The following is a 14,982-nucleotide window of genomic DNA, read 5'->3' on the forward strand; positions in this document are numbered from 1 at the left end:
GATTTGGGGTCGATTTATCTATATATTGAGGGCCATCACTGTCCTCACTGGTATGACAATCCGCTCCTCAATGCGACATTTCCTATGGACTTCATTTCCCATGCAAATCCGCCTGAAACCTACTTCCTGTTTATAGGGGGATTGTGTGATAGGTGTGATCCATAGGTGTGAACAGGAAATGACAGCTCTTGTCTGATTCCCCTGAGGCGAGAGGGAGACAGGGTAGCCTTTGGGCGCTTCCAGCAGATCACTTTTGTCAAGACGTTGACCAACGTTGGTCACCGCCTTTCCAAGTGTGCTGCATTATGGGTATAAAAATTGTCGACTGCATGACCTTTATAACAACCATGTGATCAAAGGTCATGAACTTTCAACTGCAATAGACTGGACATTTCTGCAGTTGCTCCTCACCAACTGAAACTTGAAGTCGGAACCAAAGCATTGTGGCAAAGATTTGTATAAATAAACCAAGATAGACCACAGTTTATCGTTTACAATGGGAATAAATGAGTCATAGTGGGCTGAACAAGCAAGGAGGTGGGCAGAGCCAAGCACGAGCTATCGAGATCCTATTGGCACATTCTAGTATATATCTGCATATTTCCATTAGGGAACGCAATAAAGAAAAAAAATGCAATGGGTAAAGTTGACAAACCTTAGTCCACTCTGTTCATAAAATATTCTAGTTTTTGGAAGAGAAAACTGTATTGAGATCAAATGTTTCATTGATGAGAAGATTTGCAGAATGTCTGCCAAAATCCATCTCGTTCCATCTTCTCCCACTGCAGGCTGTGGGCTTCCTCTCACTACCATATTTGGTAGTGAGTAGAAACGCCAAGCGGATACTTCACATTTATACATCCGGTGTAATGTCTGTCTCATTCTTCTATCTGTGACTGTGGGAGACGACCTTCATTTTTTTGGAAGTAAAAGGCACAACTGTACATGCTCATAAATGGTTGATGTCGCCACCTATCATTGGTTATTATCAATGCATGTTTACTGTTTTGGATAGATGACTATTTAGAGCTTAAATACATCTTTCTCCTTACACCCTTATGATCTAATTACATAGGAATACATGTGATCCAAATTTCTAACACAAATAAATGATATATCCTACTTACGACAATATAGCTATGTATTTATCCAGATGTTACTGTAATGTGGTGTCCCATGTTATAGCCTACAATTTGTCTTGTCTGTAATATTGTTGTCAACAAACAAACAAATATACATTTGTTGATTGTCTATTAAAATTGAAATCATATTGTAGACTACACATGGATTATTGTAGAAATTGTAGCTTAATCTGTGTCTGGAAAACCGTCCCTTAATGATCAAGTACCCTAGACACCAGTCGTGGGGTCAATACCAAGTCTATTTGACTGCTTGGCATATTTTTACATAGTCTAATTATTTTCATATTGTTTATCCAATAACTTATTTGAACTGATGTACACGTGTAGGCTAATTATTTTCTGGACAGCGAGTGTTTTGTCCTTCATGTGTCATGCCCTGACCTGAGAGGGACGTTTTATTTCTCTATTTTGTTGGGTCAGGGTGTGGGATGGGCATTCTATGTGTTATATTTCTATGTTGTTTTTTTCCTTTGATTGGCCTAGTATGGTTTCCAATCAGAGGCAGCTGTCTATTGTTGTCTCTGATTGGGAATCATACTTAGGCAGCCCTTTTTCCCCCCCCCTCCTTCAGTGTGGGATCTTGTTTTTGTACAGTTCAGTTAGCCTGTAGAACGTGACGGTTGTTTTCCGTTGTTTATCGTTTTGTTTTAGTGTTCTGAGTTACAATAAAGAAATATGAGCACTTAACACGCTGCACCTTGGTCTACTCCTTTTGACGACCGTCACATCATGTGATTGAGTTAAAAACAACATGAAGGTTGAGAATTAAAGCAATAGACCGTAGACTGTAGTGATGCTGACATCAATTAGTATACAGTAACACTCTTTGTGTTCTCCGTTTAATCACATCTGTTACAATTCCATGTTGCACAATCACAAATAATAATGAGGAAGGTAAAAGGGCATGAAGTAATGACAAACAACAGAGCTGCAAAACACCCATGTGTTCTCATTCTAGAAGCCTCTGCATTCACTAACTGGTAATATTTTGAGAAAAGCATCGCAAAAATACAATACAAGTCTTGTGAATGCTAGGAAGAGCTTAGGCTGGTATTTAATTTCCTTATCATCAGGATATTCATTCCTTGGACCATGTTGATCATGTTCTGCTTTGTGTAGGAGAAGTGGAATTCTGATTTACATCAACTTCCTTGGCAATAACAACGGTGAATGCCATGTCTACCATAGTTGTGTTTCCTAGAAACAGCAGAAGTTGTCTGACTGCTGTCGGTGCACATGTATTGTACCTCCCCCGACATTACTCGTCGACTTTCGTCAACAGTCGGCTACTTTCGGCTTACCACTCAAACGCACCCAATGTGTGTCTGAAAGCAATACCTCCTGGGTATGTGATTTGGGCAAACATTAGCCCTATTATTTGCCATGAAACAATAAGGGCACAATGCTATGCCAGGTGCTATGCCTGTCAGTTGTTGGAGGGTCTGTTAGTGTTGATATAGTGATGAGTGAGATATCTTTATCTCTGATGGAAGAAACCAGTATCTCAATGGTTTCTGAGACCTATAGTCATTGCAGCTGCTGTAAAGAGGTGTTTACGGTGAATACTTGAATGAGTCTTTGATACAGCGGCAGCTGGTGACTTAAAACATCATACATTTTTGAAGAGCGAAAACTTTGTTGTCAATGGTGTAAACAGATGCATCGTTTTAATTACATGGACGACATTTAGATATTTTAGTGTTTCATTGTTTGTATTGTTTATCATTTTCCCTTCCTGGAGGAGCCTCCTATGCTTTGGTATCCAACAATTACATCAGGAAAAATACATTTATACTCCAATGCTTGCTTGGTGGGTTTCATGTGTATGAGGAGTGAGGTGTGGTTCTACGCTGGAGAAGAGCAAGTGTCTCCTCTAGCTACAGGACCATGCAGAATGTCACATGGACCAGCCAATGATGCAGGACAGCCTGTGTCATGGACGTCTGAGATGAGAGCAGAGACTGAAGAAGGGGATAACAAAAAAAAATGATAGGAAGAGGGGGATGATGTGGATGATATAAGCCACTTCTGCACTTTATCACTCATTGTGGTTCTGCAAGAGTTTTCACATTCCCAAAATACTTTTTATTCTGAGAGCTGTAACTAAGGACAAGTGTTTTTATGACAATGTTGGACTGGGGCATTTCTGACGGAGTAGTGGGCTCTTGTTTGTGGATTGGGAGTTTGACTTATCTGATCAGTATTTTAATATTCATTTGCTTTATCAACACCTAGTGGCAGATTGATATAGGGAAAGAGAGACACTTCCTTTTCCTCAACCTGACCCACAATCCCATGGGCTGATCATACACAAACACACACCACCATACTGACAAAAACACTGACTTCATCCTTGCTGTGTTTTTGTTTATATACTGTAAATATTTGTTGGTATAGTTCAGAATAGTCAGGGTGCCATGCTGTTTTGTGAAAAATATATTTTCTGTCTGGAAACATGACATTTGTTATGTGGTATTTCAGTACTTGAAAATGTGGTTGATTGTTTATTCCAGGTCAGTAAACTTGTCATTTACAGTAATTAATTAATAATTTCTTATAATGAGGCAATATCATTTTCTACAGTATGAATGTATGTTTTATCCAAGTGTGCATGCCAGACTGGAGTGTGCTGTTTTGGGAGCTGTCCTTGACAGGTAAGGAGAGTTTTGGGAAACTTGTGTCATGTTTATTTTATCTTTATTTAACTAGGCAAGTCAGATAAGAACAAATTCTTATTTTCAATGACAGCCTAAGAACAGTGGGTTAACTGCCTTGTTCAGGGGCAGAACAACAGATTTTTACCTTGTCAGCTCAGGGATTCGGTCTTGCAACCTTTCAGTTACTAGTCCAACACTCTAACCACTAGGCTACTTGCCGCCCCATCTGACAGAAAATATTTTGCTACAGAAAATGGAAATGAGCATTTCTTATTGGACAAGTCCAGGTAGTCCCTCCCTGTTTCAGTCAGTTTTCTTCCTTTTGGTGTTTAATGAACACAACCCTGATGCCTGCAGATGGCGTCTGGTAGTCAACAGTCATTGTATTGAACAGTCATTGTACTCAAGTATTATCCACATATACTTTGTGGGTTTCTGGCTGAGCCAGCTTAAATATATCCTGGTTAAGCCAAACTGAACGCTTAGCTGGCCACTCACCATTGTTTCAAGAAGGCACAGCTTTCAGTCTGGTTTTGCCAGGCTATGGTAGCTCAAACGGCATCTTTCGCCACACTCCCCAGGCAGTAGACAGAGTGGGTGGAAGCTATTCTCAGCAGCAAACAGGTGGCTTCAGGTGGCATCAGGTGTCCTTTCAAAAGGTCAGGAATAGAAAAGAGATGAAGCCGGAGCTTGTCCTAGATATGCTGTTACTAGAACAGATGCTCTCAGAGGACAAGTGAGCAGTGGATCTGGGTTCAAATAGTATTCAAAATATTGAAAATACTTTGAGTGTTTGCTCTAGCCTGCCTTATGTGCCGTTTTGGGACTTTCATATTGGTCCATTAAGCCAGGCAAGCTCATTCAAGCATAGATAAAGTATTTGAAATGATTTCAAATAGTATTTGAAACCAGGTTTCGTCAGCAGGGTATAGAGGCACTTCGCACAGGATGGTAGCCATGGTGTAAATCTGGGATGGAAGCTGATTTGTTCATAAGAAATGAGGTTAGCCAAGTGGGTTTCATCACTCCTGTCATTTAACCCTCCCGCTGTCCTCGTGTCAAAATGACCCGCCACTGTGTTGAACCAATTTTCTTTTTTTGATTTATTCTGTTTTGTGAGAAGGAGGCAGTGAGTTTTGTGAGAAGGAGGCAACTTGAAATGTGATGACCTGTCCTAGACTGACCCCAGTAGTACAAAAGTGAACTGTTGCCTTTATTCATGTATCTATGTAAGCTGTAGGAAACAAAAGATACTAATATTGTCATGGGTTCACGTCCGTACATGTCCAGACATGTGGTCTTCCCCAAGGAGCTGAAGCCATTATTGTGTGGTTCACTGCTGAACAGGTTCTAGAACAGATTTTTTCAAATGTCCAGCAAGACTACTCTGATTCTGAAAAGGAAGTGGAGGATGTGTCAGAAGATGAAGATGGGGAGGAATACAACCCAGAGCACAATGCATCATCTTCAGAAGAAGAGGAAAAAGAAGAAATCCCTCAAGCTGAAAGCGAGACTTTCCTGTCAAAAACCGGCAAAATCAAATGGTCCTCAGTAACATATCACAACCAGGGCAGGATGGCAGAGCATAAGGGCCTGTAGATGACCCCGGGACCCACAACATATGCCGTTTCCCATGCCCATGACATGGCCTCGACATTCTACCTGTTCATCACACCAGCAATAGAAAAAATCCTCCTGGACATGACAAATCTGGAGGGGTTTCGAAAAAATTGAGACAGCTGGAAATGGATGGATGAGACTGACCTGCATGCCTACATAGGGCTGCTAATCTTAGTCTATGGGAGCTAGTCTATGGGATGCAGCGAGTGGAAGGGCGATTTTCCGTGCCACGATGCCACTCAAACTCTTTCACACTTACTCAAGACTGCTACGATTTGATGACTGTGAGTCGAGACCCACAAGACGTGCAACAGACAAACTGGCAGCCATAAGAGAGGTCTGGGACAAGTGGGTGGAGTGGCTGCCAGTCCTCTACAACCCAGGGCCTGACGTGACAGTGGATGAGCAACTGGCTCCATTCAGAGGTAGTGTATATAGGTTATCTAGGTATATCTGGGTTTCTTCCTAGGTTCTGTCCTTTCTAGACACCGTGCTTCTACACCTGCATTGCTTGCTGTTTGGGGTTTTAGGCTGGGTTTCTGTACATCACTTTGAGATATCAGCTGATGTAAGAAGGGCTTTATAAATAAATATCAATTGATATATATATAATAAAAGTGATTTTCACCACTGACTTCTGTGACTGTTTCTGTGTGACACCGATACTAATAATTACCGATGATGCTAATCTCTTCTTGCCAAAGGTCGTTGTCCTTTCTGGCAGTACATGCCCAGCAAGCCAGCAAAACATGGGATCAAGTCATGGGTGGCCTGTGACGCCAAATCCAGCTACGCTTGGAAGATGCAAGTCTACACCGGGAAGCCGACTAGTGGAGGCCCAGAGAAGAACCAGGGGATGCGGGTTGTGCTTGATGTGACAGAGGGACTGAGGGGTCACATGTCACATGTGACAATCCCTTCACCTCTTATGAACTCGGACGGCAGCTCCTGAAGAGGAACGTCACTATGGTTGGCACGGTTTGAAAGAACAAGTCTGAGCTCCCACCTGCACTGATTGGTTCAAAGGAAAGAGAGGTCTTCTCATCAAGGTTTTCCTTCACGCCCACCACCACTCTAGTTTCCTACCTCCCAAAGAAAAATAAGAATGTGTTACTTCTGAGCACACTGCACACAGAGGCTGAAATGAGCGATCGCCAGGACAGGAAGCCAGCCATCATCCTAGACTACAACTGCAACAAAGAAGGTGTGGACAACCTAGAATGGGTGATTGGAACATACACCTGCAGAAGGATGACTGCCCGCTGGCCCCTGGTCATCTTCCACAACATCATTGATGTTTCCTCCTACAATGCCTTTGTCATATGGAGAGAGATCAACCCTAGCTGGATGCCTCGTAAGCGGAACAAGAGGAGGGTGTTCCTGGAGCAGCTGGGAAAGGCACTTGTAATGCCATTCATCGAATGAAGGGAGCATCTCCCCCACACAGATGCATCTGCAGCAGTTGTGAAAGCTGTTCAGAGGGCTAGATCTCGTGATAAACCTGAGGAGCCAGCTGCCCTAGCCACTGCCCCAGCTACTGCCCCAGCTGGGGCAAGTAAGAGGAAGAGGTGTCAGATCTGCCCACCAAAGAAGGACTGTGAAACACATACTGTGTGCTGCAGGTGTAAGAAATATATCTGCAAAGGCTGTGCACATGCATACTGTCCCAAATATGCTCATTGGGGGTTTAGTGAAGGTGAGAGAGTTTGACCCGGAGGACATGGGGTGTATACAGAATATGAGGACAACGGGAAGGTTAAACAGGTCAGTGTGTGTGTGTGTGTGTGTGTGTGTGTGTGTGTGTGTGTGTGTGTGTGTGTGTGTGTGTGTGTGTGTGTGTGTGTGTGTGTGTTTGTTTATCCATCAGAACATTACAGCCTTGTTGAAGCTGAAAGAGAAAAAGCAGGTGGAGAATTTAATATGGCGGTTAATTTTAATCAGTAGCCCCTGATCGTATGTATCCAACCAAACCAAATTGACATTGGAAAAATCCAAATGAGTTTTTCTTTATTTGAGAAAAACATCTTTTGTAGTTACATGGAAGGATTATATGTTATGATATGTGAGATGCTCTGGTCTGAGCTGAGGTAAAATACCCAGAGTCTCTCTGCTGTTTAACCCAGTGACACACACAGCCAATCCTGAGGCAGCTGTCTAGGATGGCCGCCTACAAATATTTCTCCTGTCTGGTCTCCATGGTGATAGCGGTTGCATGATGTGAATGAGAAAAATTGTTGGTGGTCGTAATGGAGCAGTTTAGAGTCATAGTTAGCAAAGAGTATGTGATTTTTGTGAGTTTTACAAGATTGAAAACTCTCCATCAAAAGTGCCTAATCCAGGAATAGGCTTCATCTGATTTTTGGGAAACTGTCCCTAAATGTCTACAGAGCAAAATCTATTGACAAGTGCACATCAAATCAAATCAAATCAAATCAACGTTTATTTGTCACGTGCGCCGAATACAACAGGTGTAGACCTTACAGTGAAATGTTTACTTACAGGCTCTAACCAATAGTGCGAAAAAAAAGGTGTGTGTGTGTGTGTGTGTGTGTGTGTGTGTGTGTGTGTTGGTAAGTAAAGAAATAAAACAACAGCAAAAAGACATTTGAAAATAAGACTAGCAAGGCTATATAGAGACACCGGTTAGTCAGGTTTATTGAGGTAGTATGTACATGAATGTATAGTTAAAGTGACTATGCACATATAAGATAAACAGAGAGTAGCAGCAGCGTAAAAGAGGGGTTGGGGGGCACACAATGCAAATAGTCTGGGTAACCTATTGTTCAGGAGTCTAATGGCTTGGGGGTAAAAACTGTTGAGAAGCCTTTTTGTCCTAGACCTGGCACTCCGGTACCGCTTGCCATGCGGTAGTAGAGACAACAGTCTATGACTGGGGTGGCTGGGGTCTTGACAATTTTTAGGGCCTTCCTCGGACACCGCCTGGTGTAGAGGTCCTCGATGGCAGGCAGCTTTGCCCCAGTGATGTACTGGGCCGTACACACTACCCTCTGAAGTGCCTTGCGGTTGGAGGCTGAGCAATTGCCGTACCAGGCAGTGATGCAACTGGTCAGGATGCTCTCGATGTTGCAGCTGTAGAACCTTTTGAGGATCTCAGGACCCATGCCAAATCTTTTTAGTTTCCTGAGGGGGAATAGGCTTTGTCGTGCCCTCTTTGCGACTGTCTTGGTGTGTTTGGACCATTCTAGTTTGTTGTTGATGTGGATACCAAGGAACTTGAACCTCTCAACCTGCTCCACTACAGCCCCATCGATGAGAATGGGGCCGTGCTCGGTGCTCCTTTTCCTGTAGTCCACAATCATCTCCTTAGTCTTGGTTACGTTGAGGGAGAGGTTGTTATTCTGCCACCACCCGGCTAGGTCTCTGATCTCCTCCCTATAGGCTGTCTCGTCATTGTCGGTGATCAGGCCTACCACTGTTGTGTCATCTGCAAACTTAATGATGGTGTTGGAGTCGTGCCTGGCCATGCAGTTGTGGGTGAACAGGGAGTACAGGAGGGGACTGAGCACGCACCCCTGGGGAGCTCCAGTGTTGAGGATCAGCGTGGCAGATGTGTTGCTACCTACCCTGTCCACCTGGGGGTGGCCCGTCAGGAAGTCCAGGATCCAGTTGCAGAGGGAGGTGTTTAGTCCCAGGTTCCTTAGCTTAGTGATGAGCTTTGAGGGCACTATGGTGTTGAACGCTAAGCTGCAGTCAACGAATAGCATTCTCACATAGGTGTTCCTTTTGTCCAGGTGTGAAAGGGCAGTGTGGCGTGCAATAGAGATTGCATCATCTGTGGATCTGTTTGGGCAGTATGCAAATTGGAGTGGGTCTAGGGTTTCTGGGATAATGGTGTTGATGTGAGCCATTACCAGCCTTTCAAAGCACTTCATAACTATGGACGTGAGTGCTACGGGTCTGTAGTCATTTAGGCAGGTTGCCTTTGTGTTCTTGGGCACAGGGACTATGGTGGTCTGCTTGAAACATGATGGTATTACAGACTCAATCAGGGACATGTTGAAAATGTCAGTGAAGACACCTGCCAGTTGGTCAGCACATGCCCGGAGTACACGTCCTGGTAATCCGTTTGGCCCCGGAGCCTTGTGTATGTTGACCTGTCACGTCAGCTACGGAGAGCGTGATCAAACAGTCGTCCGGAACAGCTGATGCTCTCATGCATGCCTCAGTGTTGCTTGCCTCGAAGCGAGCATAGAAGTGATTTAGCTCATCTGGTAGGCTCGTGTCACTGGGCAGCTCGTGGCTGTGCTTCCTTTTGTAGTCTGTAATAGTTTGCAAGCCCTGCCACATCCGACGAGCGTCGGAGCCGGTGTAGTATGATTCAATCTTAGCCCTGTATTAACACTTGCCTGTTTAATGGTTCGTCGCAGGGCATAGCGGGATTTCTTGTAAGCTTCCGGGTTAGAGTCCCGCACCTTAAAAGCGGCAGCTCTACCCTTTAACTCCGTGCGAATGTTGCCTGTAATCCATGGCTTCTGGTTGGGGTATGTACGTACAGTCACTGTGGGGACGACGTCCTCAATGCACTTATTGATAAAGCCAGTGACTGATGTGGTGTATTCCTCAATGTCATTGGAAGAATTCCGGAACATGTTCCAGTCTGTGATAGCAAAACAGTCCTGTAGTTTAGCTTCATTTGACCACTTTTGTATAGACCGAGTCACTGGTGCTTCCTGCTTTAATTTTTGCTTTGTAAGCAGGAATCAGGAGGATAGAGTTGTGGTCGGATTTACCAAATGGAGGGCGAGGGAGAGCTTTGTACGTGTCTCTATGTGTGGAGTACAGGTGATCTAGAATTGTTTTCACATGTATAGACATAGAGAATAAGGGGAAGCTTAGTCTGTCCAACAACAACAAGAACAGTTTTCTTAACAGGAGAGCAGCTAAAAACAACCGAATCAGTGAAAAGGCTCCAGCCATTTTGCAAGAAGTCCCCTTCAGCAATGCATTCTGGACCTTATCACTGAAAGATTTATGCTGTAATTCGTTCCCTCAACTTTCACTCAATGTTCCACCAACATTCAAGGAAGGCACCCATGATTCATAGACTATTTCCTCCCAACCTCTTACAATATAGCAACTGTAAACCCACCAATCAGCCTGACTACTGAAGTTCATGTTTACATTTAGTCATAGGTCACCATACAAAGTACAAGGGGGACATGTACGTCTGTCTGGCTGCTAGTCAGAGAAGAGTGAAGTTGGCCCTGGACGCTGATCTTGGTTAAGTTTAGCATTTTAGGATTGGGGACAGGAAGCTGATTTTAGATCTGTACCAAGAGGAAACTCCCCCCTTGTAGCACACAAAAAAGGTCATCCTCACAATGGAAAGTTTGCAAAACTATTGAGATCCTTGGGGATCTTTGCAAATCTTGGAGTCTGACATCTTGGAAATGTGTAAATCCATGCAAATCCAAAGTCCCCTGAGTCGGCTGTTGTGTTCGCAGAAGAAAACATGTTGTTTTTTATCTTTATTTGAATAGCTTTGTTTTTCCTACAAACAAACCAAATTAAACCTGGGGCCTGGTCTACCATTTGTCATGTACATGTTTAGTCATTAAGCAGACGCTCTTATCCAGAGAGACTTACAGTCAGTGCATTCATCTTAAGGTAGCTAGTTGAGATAATCACATATCACAGTCATCTTAAGTACATTTTTCCTCAATAAAGCAGCACTGTCAGTTTCATATCAGACTATCAAATGATTCATATCAGATGATTCAATTATATTTAATCTCATTGAAATGTTGAAATCATGCCAGTACTTTTACAGTTGCAATGTGATAAAAACAAAAGCAGAACAATTATTACAGAAACAATGTCAAATATTCGAAATCTATTTTGACACATTTTCTTTGGGAATAATAAATGACCAAAAATGTAATTGTGAAAAGTGATATATAATAAGACAAGAAGAAGCCCTGTCCACACGAATAACCTCATTCAACAACTGATTCTGGCTATTTTTCACAATGTTCACTACATCCAAGAATGAACCCTTATAATGGTTAAAGATGGTTATGTGGACATGTCTAAAGAATATTGTAGTGAGGATAATATCAATTGTTAGCATTTCCAATTTTTCCAACACCAATAACCAACACCAATACATTTTTGTTGTTGTAACACAATGCTCAGCCCTCCCCTACTGCTACATCACTGCCAGTGATGCTGACCTCCGTAATCACACACAGCATGGTGCATCGTTTACAGAGCAAACACAGTGATTGTTCTGTCTTCCTCTCCACCCTCCCCACAGCGCACCTATGACCAACCCCTAGGCTCTAGTCCTGTTGTAACGTTTTTGTTTTGTTTAGGCAAATTAAGATAAGGGTCTAAATGGCTGATAAGTATTTGTTTTGTTTTGTGCTCTTATCTCCCCTGAATGGTGCTTTTGCCATATTTCCACTGAAGATTTACCCCATTGTTTTAGTCCAAAAGGCTCAGACTTTACTGTTTCTATCTACGCGGGCCTTCACTGTGGCACCAGTTGGCCTGCTCTGACTTGGAGCCAAAGCAAGGCTACTGGTACTTTTCAGCTGGTATTTGCATAACAACGGCTGACTGTGGACTTTAACACCTTCTCACAAAGCAACTATTGAGGTTACTTGATTCTGCTCGTCTTAAGTGTCACACTCCTGATGGAAATACAACAATACTACAATCTTAGAAAAAAGGGTTCCAAACGGTTCTTTGGTTATCCCCATAAGATAAAAGTGTCAAACACATTCCAAGGAGGGCCGAGTGTCTGCGAGTTTTCGCTCCTCCCTTGTTCTTGAGTGTTGAATTAAGGTCACTAATTAGTAAGGAATTGGTTTTCTAGGCCTTAATTGAAAGGAAAAAACAAAACCCCACAGACACCAGACCCTCCATGGAATGAGTTTGACACTCCTGCCATATGAGAACCCTTTTTGGTTCCAGATAGAACACTTTTTTTTGGTTCCAGGTAGAACCTTTTGAGTTCCATGTAGAACCAACCCTCTGTGGAAAGGGATCTAGCAAACTTGTGGGAAAAATCATGTTTGACCAAATATAAATTTATTTTACAGAAAACGAATTAACAACAGACTTTCAGCATGCTTATAGAGACGGGCACTCAACATGTACTGCACTGTAACAAATGACTGATGATTGGTTGAAAGAAATAGATAACAAGAAGATTGTGGGAGCTGTACTGTTAGATTTCAGTTCAGTCTTTGATATGATTGACCATAACCTAGTTGTAAAGAATGTATGTGTTATGGCTTTTCAACCTCTGCCATATTGTGTCAACCTCTGCCATATTGTGGATGCAGAGCTACAGTATCTATCTAATAGAACTCAGTGGGTCTTCTTTAATGGAAACTTATCTAATGTCAAATATGTAAAGTGTGGTGTCCCGCAGGGCAGCTCTCTAGACCTTCTGCTCTTTTCTATTTTTACTATTGACCTTCCACTGGCATTAAACAAAGCCTGTGTGTCCATGTATGCTGATGATTCAACCATATACACAACAGCTAAGGAAGTCACTGAAACACTCAACAAAGAGTTGCAGTCTGTTTTGGAATGGGTGGCCAGTAATAAACTGTTCCTGAACATCTCTAAAACTAAGAGCATTGTATTTGGTACAAATCATTCCCTAAGTTCTAGACCTGGTAATACAGTTTACAATACAGTTTACAACCTGGTAATGAATGGTGTGGCTGTTGAACAAGTTGAGGAGACTAAGTTATCCTAGATTGTAAACTGTCATGGTCAAAACTTATAGATTCAATGGTTGTAAAGATAGGGAGAGGTCTGTCCGTAATAAGAGATGCTCTGCGCACACTCCACAAAGCAAGTCCTGCATGCTCTAGTTTTATCTTATCTTGATTATTGTCCAGTCATGTGGTCAAGTGCTGCAAAGAAACACCTAGTTAAGCTGCAGCTGGCCCAGAACAGAGCGACACATCTTGCTCTTCAACTAAGAGTTGAGGAAAGAATGACTGTCACTTCTTGTTTACATAAGAAACATTAATGTGTTGGAAAAGCACTGACACACACACACACACACACACACACACACACACACACACACACACACACACACACACACACACACACACACACACACACACACACACACACACACACACACACACACACACACACACACACACACACTTCCCCGACCAGACATGCCACCAGGGGTCTTTTCACAGTGTCCAGGTCCAGAACAAATTCAGGGAAACGTATAGTATTATACAGAGCCATGAGTGCATGGAACTCCCTTCCATCTTATATAGCGCAAGTGAACAGCAAACCTGGTTTCAAAAAACAAATAAAGCAACACTTCAGGGCACAATGCCTCTTTCTCATGTCACCTACTTGTTAAGTGTATGTACTGACATGTATGTGTTAAGTCATTTGTCTGTAATGTCTTTTTCGTTATGTGTCGGACCCCAGCCATTGGCATCGGCTAATGATAATCAAATCAAATCATCAAAATGACAATGTCCCATTCAGATACTGTAGGGAAAATATATGGACATGGTTGTATTATTTAAAATTCTATTACAGTTTTTTGTTGACATTAAATTGAAGGAAATTGCTGTTTTGTGTTGTTGGTTTGTGGTATAAAAGTCTTCTCTAGTCTTTTCTAGACTCGCAGAGAAAGTACAGTGGATTTGTCGTTCGTTAAAAAATCAGACACCATTGAAGACTTGATCATTGGAACCATAGGGAGCCATCCCAAAGTGCACTACTTTAACCAGAGCCCAATAGTGAATAGGGTTCTATATGGGACGCATGCCATAAGTTAGCAGCTGTGCTTCACTGTAATTGTCAGATTTTTTGGAAACCTGTTCAAGCCTATTGGCCTCAGTATCCTTCAGCCTTGGGCCTTTCCTCCAATTCCTCCAACACAGAGGGGGAGCTTCCAGGTGCTAGGCAACAGACTATGCGTTGGGCAGGTGTGTGACACAGAGATACGTGGTAGACAAAGATATGTTCTGGATTATTCATGAGCCTAAACCTCAACTCATTACTGACTGACCTGCTGTTACCTGCACGTATCATAACCAAGTGCTTGGGTTACAAACCTACAAATTAACATATTTGTTGTGAAATTTTAAATAACATTTGAAGTACTATTTATGAGCTTACTTTTTTGATTGAACATGATTCCAGTTTACTTGAAGGTGAAATACCTGAAATAACTTTTCTGTTTCTATTCAGTGTACAGTACCAGTCAAAAGTTTGGACACACCTACTCATTCAAGGGATATTCTTTATTTTTTACTATTTTCTACGGTGTAGAATAATAGTGAAGTCATCAAAACTATGAAATAACATATATGGAATCATGTCATAACCAAAAAAGTGTTAAACAAATCAAAATATATTTTATATTTGAGATTCTTCAAAGTAGCCACCCTTTGCCTTGATGACAGCTTTGCACACTTGTAGCATTCTCACAACCTGCTTCATGAGGTAGTCACCTGGAATGCATTTCAATTAACAGGTGTGCCTTGTTAAAAGGTCTTTTGTGGTATTTCTTTCCTTCTTAATGAGTTTGAGCCAATTAG

At 42.4% G+C, this 14,982-nt stretch overlaps 1 pseudogene; it reads left to right on the forward strand.

Moving 5' to 3' along the window:
• The first annotated feature begins 5,398 nt into the window (after positions 1 to 5,398).
• Positions 5,399 to 13,878, forward strand: LOC106571227 (piggyBac transposable element-derived protein 4-like; annotated as a pseudogene).
• The last annotated feature ends 1,104 nt before the right edge of the window (positions 13,879 to 14,982 follow it).

This window comes from Salmo salar, chromosome ssa15 (genome assembly GCF_905237065.1).
Source record: "Salmo salar chromosome ssa15, Ssal_v3.1, whole genome shotgun sequence".
Taxonomy (NCBI): domain Eukaryota; kingdom Metazoa; phylum Chordata; class Actinopteri; order Salmoniformes; family Salmonidae; genus Salmo; species Salmo salar.